Source organism: Musca domestica, unplaced genomic scaffold (assembly GCF_030504385.1).
Source record: "Musca domestica strain aabys unplaced genomic scaffold, Musca_domestica.polishedcontigs.V.1.1 30, whole genome shotgun sequence".
Lineage (NCBI taxonomy): Eukaryota > Metazoa > Arthropoda > Insecta > Diptera > Muscidae > Musca > Musca domestica.
Window position 1 is genome coordinate 2,079,974 of NW_026712300.1, and position 7,570 is coordinate 2,087,543.

Genomic DNA, 7,570 nt, shown 5'->3' on the forward strand with positions numbered 1-7,570 from the left:
AAAGCGAATTGCCGACGGACGGACAAACAAACGAACGACCGTAGTTAATCACTGTATTTGTTTTTGTATTGAATTTAATATGTTATTTGAGAATATTTTTAATCGAACACTCGCGTTTATGCTCACTAAAAATGACGGTACGTACCTTTTGATGATGAGTGTTGAGATGATTGCGAGAGTTGATGTTGTTGACGATGTCAAAACCTTTTTGATAAAAAAAGAAGAACCAGGTTAGTTGTTGTTGCTGGAAAGCCCGTATCTCGGTTCGAAGTGACCAAAATGTTGCGGAGCAGTGTAAATAAAATAAAAAGGGAAGAAATAAAACACAGGAAAATTAGTATTTTTAAATTAAAAAATTAGCGGTTTTATTAATGTTTTTATATTAGTCGAAAAGCTAATATTTACTTTGTTGGACAATAGGTGTTGTAGAGATGTTTAATGGACGAAGATCCGTGAAACAAGAGAAGAGAAAAAGCAACGAGAAATCCAAGATGTGTCTAGAGCCTCGCAAATTGACATATAATACTCGTTAGAATTTTCCATCGCTCGTTAGAATTTTCCAACGACGTAAACAGTTGGTCCTGACCTGAGAATTCTGGAATAATGGGAAGTTTGACAATATATCTGCCATCTGAGTCCCGACACGTTGTACTTTTGTAATTTTCTTCACAAAACTTTTCCGAAGGAGACAGAATTGCGCGCTTTGGAGGTTCTTCCAATTCCCAGAATCCAAGAAGTGTCTTGTTAAGATTATATTCGGAATAATTTAATGTGGTACTTAATACCGTTATGTTGTAAGAGGGTATTTTACCAGTAATGATCCAGCCAAAAACAATATTTTGAGCCATTAATGACCTTTAAATGTTGGTTTGAAGTGCTCGAAGAAGAATTCTAGGATATAAATCAGCGCCTAGGAGTAGATCAACTGATCTAGATTCAAAGAAATTTCTATTAGCCAAACGAATATTTGGCAAACGGGAAATTAAGTCACCACCAAGTGAAAAAGATGGTAAATTGCCAGAAATAGGGGGAACCACTAATGCTTACAATTTCATGAATATTGATGTATCGATAGGAGAACCTATGCATAACGAACACAATTTGCTTGATGTAGTGGACAAGGTTTTGCTAATGTCAGAAATATTAGCTTTTGTCGACGTAGTAGAAATACCAAGACAACGTTGTAAGTTTTCAGTAATGAAGGAAGCTTTAGAAGCTGGGTCAATTAAGGCACGAGCAGGGTATGTTACACCTTGATGAATTAAATTAACCACTGCTGAACCTAAAATAACATTTTTGTTGTGCGAAATGTGATACACTTGCCTATTGGCGGAGTGCGATACGCCTGACGAAGTCGATGGAAGATTTGAATTAGCATTGCTAGATTGGGAAGAAAGTTGGTTCGAAATCGACCTCGAAGAAGTCGTTGATGGAACGGGAACTGCAGGATTGGACATCGCACGATGTAAACGGGTGTGATGCCGCTTATTGCATATACCGCAGTTATGTTTACTTACATATTTTTTGACCTCATGACCAATCGTAAGACAATTAATACAACAATTGAACCGTTTGAGTACTGAAAAGCGACCTTCTACTGATAATTTGTTGAATTCTGGACACAAACGCAAAGAATGAACAGATTTCGGACAAAGAACGTATACTCCACCTGAAGGCCCATAAGATGAATTAACAGAAGGAGCTGTCTTTGTAAAATGAGCTCGCATCTTCTTTTCAGATATTCTAGAGGAATCTATGCCACGAATATATCGGAGACACGTAAGGGTTTGAATCCGTTACAAAAGGAAATGATCCAAATCCTTCCATGATGACATTGCCGATTTGTTTTTGACCGTCTGTTCCCACAGTGAGACGTTGTTTTTAGGTAATCTTTGTATGCATAAAAAGACTAATATGGGATCCCAATCGTTCGTAGAAACGTCGTAGATCGCCATAGCCGATATGGATCCATTGATTGCCCGCTGCAGATTTTTTAAACCCGTAGATGACTCAATGTCAAGAACCGGAAGATAAAAAAGTAATTTATGTTGATTGTTAACCAATATACGGACATTGTCATATGTCCCCTTCAATGCTTGCCACGCTAAATCAAAACAAGGGATCTTTGAAATAGCATCTTTTGCTTCACAAACAAACGAACGACCGTAGTTAAGCACTGTATTTGTTTTTGTATTGAATTTAATATGTTATTTGAGAATATTTTTAATCGAACACTCGCGTTTATGCTCACTAAAAATGACGGTACGTACCTTTTGATGATGAGTGTTGAGATGATTGCGAGAGTTGATGTTGTTGACGATGTCAAAACCTTTTTGATAAAAAAAGAAGAACCAGGTTAGTTGTTGTTGCTGGAAAGCCCGTATCTCGGTTCGAAGTGACCAAAATGTTGCGGAACAGTGTAAATAAAATAAAAAGGGAAGAAATAAAACACAGGAAAATTAGTATTTTTAAATTAAAAAATTAGCGGTTTTATTAATGTTTTTATATTAGTCGAAAAACTAATATTTACTTTGTTGGACAATAGGTGTTGTAGAGATGTTTAATGGACGAAGATCCGTGAAACAAGAGAAGAGAACGAGAAATCCAAGATGTGTCTAGAGCCTCGCAAATTGACATATAATACTCGTTAGAATTTTCCATCGCTCGTTAGAATTTTCCAACGACGTAAACAGTTGGTCCTGACCTGAGAATTCTGGAATAATGGGAAGTTTGACAATATATCTGCCATCTGAGTCCCGACACGTTGTACTTTTGTAATTTTCTTCACAAAACTTTTCCGAAGGAGACAGAATTGCGCGCTTTGGAGGTTCTTCCAATTCCCAGAATCCAAGAAGTGTCTTGTTAAGATTATATTCGGAATAATTTAATGTGGTACTTAATACCGTTATGTTGGAAGAGGGTATTTTACCAGTAATGATCCAGCCAAAAACAATATTTTGAGCCATTAATGACCTTTAAATGTTGGTTTGAAGTGCTCGAAGAAGAATTCTAGGATATAAATCAGCGCCTAGGAGTAGATCAACTGATCTAGATTCAAAGAAATTTCTATTAGCCAAACGAATATTTGGCAAACGGGAAATTAAGTCACCACCAAGTGAAAAAGATGGTAAATTGCCAGAAATAGGGGGAACCACTAATGCTTACAATTTCATGAATATTGATGTATCGATAGGAGAACCTATGCATAACGAACACAATTTGCTTGATGTAGTGGACAAGGTTTTGCTAATGTCAGAAATATTAGCTTGTGTCGACGTAGTAGAAATACCAAGACAACGTTGTAAGTTTTCAGTAATGAAGGAAGCTTTAGAAGCTGGGTCAATTAAGGCACGAGCAGGGTATGTTACACCTTGATGAATTAAATTAACCACTGCTGAACCTAAAATAACATTTTTGTTGTGCGAAATGTGATACACTTGCCTATTGGCGGAGTGCGATACGCCTGACGAAGTCGATGGAAGATTTGAATTAGCATTGCTAGATTGGGAAGAAAGTTGGTTCGAAATCGACCTCGAAGAAGTCGTTGATGGAACGGGAACTGCAGGATTGGACATCGCACGATGTAAACGGGTGTGATGCCGCTTATTGCATATACCGCAGTTATGTTTACTTACATATTTTTTGACCTCATGACCAATCGTAAGACAATTAATACAACAATTGAACCGTTTGAGTACTGAAAAGCGACCTTCTACTGATAATTTGTTGAATTCTGGACACAAACGCAAAGAATGAACAGATTTCGGACAAAGAACGTATACTCCACCTGAAGGCCCATAAGATGAATTAACAGAAGGAGCTGTCTTTGTAAAATGAACTCGCATCTTCTTTTCAGATATTCTAGAGGAATCTATGCCACGAATATATCGGAGACACGTAAGGGTTTGAATCCGTTACAAAAGGAAATGATCCAAATCCTTCCATGATGACATTGCCGATTTGTTTTTGACCGTCTGTTCCCACAGTGAGACGTTGTTTTTAGGTAATCTTTGTATGCATAAAAAGACTAATATGGGATCCCAATCGTTCGTAGAAACGTCGTAGATCGCCATAGCCGATATGGATCCATTGATTGCCCGCTGCAGATTTTTTAAACCCGTAGATGACTCAATGTCAAGAACCGGAAGATAAAAAAGTAATTTATGTTGATTGTTAACCAATATACGGACATTGTCATATGTCCCCTTCAATGCTTGCCACGCTAAATCAAAACAAGGGATCTTTGAAATAGCATCTTTTGCTTCACCACTAGTTTTTTTCAGCAAGTAACATAGTTTTTCAATGTTACTAAGGCGGCTGTTGTTGATATAAGCCGCCGAAAAAGGTCCCTGAATGTAGGCCACGAAAGAAAATCACCATTAAAAACATCAATATCGCAAGGCGGAAGATTTAAACTATGCGTAACATTGTCATTTGAAGCGAAAACTTCAATTGACCTTCCCGTTTGGTGTGAAACACCAAACCAGACAACGAGAGAATATCATCAGGATGGGTTGCATCTCTTCTAGGAGTACTAGAAAAGTTAGAATTCAAATTCGATGGAGGATTTGTTTGGGATAAATGATCCGAGTTCGAACGAACCGATTGAATTGAAGATGAATTGGATGGCTTTTGTGAAACACGAAACTAATCCAATTTTCTCTTTGTTGATGCAATGACGTTGACATATGCCTTAAATGCTGCATTATATTTACTTTGTGCTGATTCGAGGTCTGTTTCTTGGGCCTCGCCAGCAAGTTTAATAGAAACAAGACATTTGTCATACGTATCTTTCACTTAATCCCATATCGACTTAGCTTTAGAAGATTGAACTTCAAGAATGTAAATACCCAGATATTCATCTCGAAGAGCATTGAAGTTGCTTTCAAATTGAATGATAGCATCAGTTGATCTGATAAAATAATCAAGTGTAGAAAGTGACATCTTGAATAATAAGAAAAGTTTACTGAAATGTTTGTAATTTTTGTAGAAACTTCAAAATTTAAAAAATATAAAATATAAAATACTATTTCTTGATGTAGTGAAAATCGTATATATTTTCACTGTGTATCGAATAATACGTGTTGTTTTGTTTATATGTATCGAAGAATACTGAAAATTAAGTTATGTGCATCGAATAATACACGAGAAAATTATTTGCGAAAAGAAATAATTTAAAAACCAAAAATAAATGACCAAAAATCGCAATGAATCTGTAAATTTTTGATTTTTTCTTGAATTTATGACCAAATGTAGGGTACACGGACTATAAAATGTACGCTACAAATCAAAATCGCAATCAAGAATGAATAAAATATTGTTATAAATATTTAAATATTCAAAAAAAAGTATATAAAATCGTTTTAAAATACAAAACGACCGAATGTAGGGTGTATTCGAAAACGAAATAGTTAATTTCCAACAGAACCGTTAAAGCTTTTAAGAAAAAATTAAAATTTTTGAAAAAAAAATATTTTTTACAATTTTGGCCCGAACAGACCTAATAAACAATTTTCACATTTTCTAATAAACACACCTATTACACGGTGTGGTGGTTACTGACTACCTAACACAAGTCAGTCAACCACAAGCATACAGCACTGATATGTGATCGTATTGTTGTTGTTATATTTACCACTAGTATGTTGTTATTGTTATTTGAATTCTCTTTTGTGTTGAAAAAAAAAAAAAAAAACAAAAGCACCAATCACAACAACAATGCAAATCACAGATCACTGCTTATTTATTTGCACCACACCTTTTATTTCCTTTTACGCGTATATCGTAAATAAGAGCGAGTATGTGCAAATGTATTTTGAGTGTAATATTTTTGAAGAGAATTATTACACACAATGAGAAACCGGCACTGTTGGAAATTATGAAAAAGCGAATTGCCGACGGACGGACAAACAAACGAACGACCGTAGTTAAGCACTGTATTTGTTTTTGTATTGAATTTAATATGTTATTTGAGAATATTTTTAATCGAACACTCGCGTTTATGCTCACTAAAAATGACGGTACGTACCTTTTAGTGAAGAATGGATAATTTTATGGAAGTAAATGATGATGAGTGTTGAGATGATTGCGAGAGTCGATGTTGTTGACGATGTCAAAACCTTTTTGATAAAAAAAGAAGAACCAGGTTAGTTGTTGTTGCTGGAAAGCCCGTATCTCGGTTCGAGGTGGCCAAAATGTTGCAGAGCAGTGTAAATAAAATAAAAAGGGAAGAAATAAAACACAGGAAAATTAGTATTTTTAAATTAAAAAATTAGCGGTTTTATTAATTTTTTTATATTAGTCGAAAAACTAATATTTACTTTGTTGGACAATAGGTGTTGCAGAGATGTTTAATGGACGAAGATCCGTGAAACAAGAGAAGAGAAAAAGCAACGAGAAAGCCAAGATGGGTCTAGAGCCGCGCAAATTGACATATAATACTCGTTAGAATTTTCCATCGCTAACTTTGAAAGAAAGTTCAAAATTGAATAAAACGGTATGATGGAAAATTATTAGAAATAATGACGAGTTGCATTTTAGGTTTGTAACTTAATTGTAAATTAAACAGTCTCGTTATATTATATAATTAGCTGAACCAAGTGCGCTTCGCTACCCCTTTGGATTTTATATGCATTCAAAATTTTATATACGAATATTGGTTGGTTAAAAAAAGAAATAAAATAAATTCAAATATTTAAATGCATAAACGAACAAATAGCTTTACTAACGCGTGAACAGGAACAGCTAACAATGAGAAAAGCAGTAACATGTCACTTAGTCGTCATACACGAAGGATTTGTCCTTCGTTTTTATTACTTTCATAGCATATGCCAGGCATGCCGGAAACTGCAATCTTCTGAAGTTGAGTGGCCTTTCTGTTGCAATTAGAGTATTGGACGTAGCATCATACTTCCCTGTAATTAAATTAAATTGTTGTGTAGTTTTTTACTGTTAGCCTAATACCATCGCAAAGACGTTAAGGGCCTATGCTTCTTAATAAAATCAAATTCCAATCTAAACCGATTTTAATACAAATTGACAAAATTTACTTTTACATCAAATTCCGTCACACCATCCATATTTCATTGAAATTGGAGATACATACCGTGTTTCGTGTATCAAATATGTGAAATTGACAGTGAATATATATGGAAGCTATATCTTAACCGATTTCTAATTATTTGTCAAATTTATTATTGCAACCGAATTTCGCCATACATTTTGTATTTCATTAGAATCGGACATATATATCGTGTTTGGTGCTTAACATACATGATATCGGCCGAAATATATATGGGAACTATACCCAAACCTCAACCGTTTGTAATATAATTCGACAATTTTTTTTGGTACCAACTAATGTCTCTCTGTGAGAATTTCATTGGAATCGGCCGTACATACCGCGTTGGGTGCAACAAATATGTAACATCGGTCAAAAATATATATGGAAGCTATATCCAAATCTGAACCGATTTAAATAGTATTTGCAAATCGGTCGAAAATATATATGGGAGCTATATCCAAATCTGTACCGATTTCAATATAATTTGGCAAATTTATTTTGTACCAA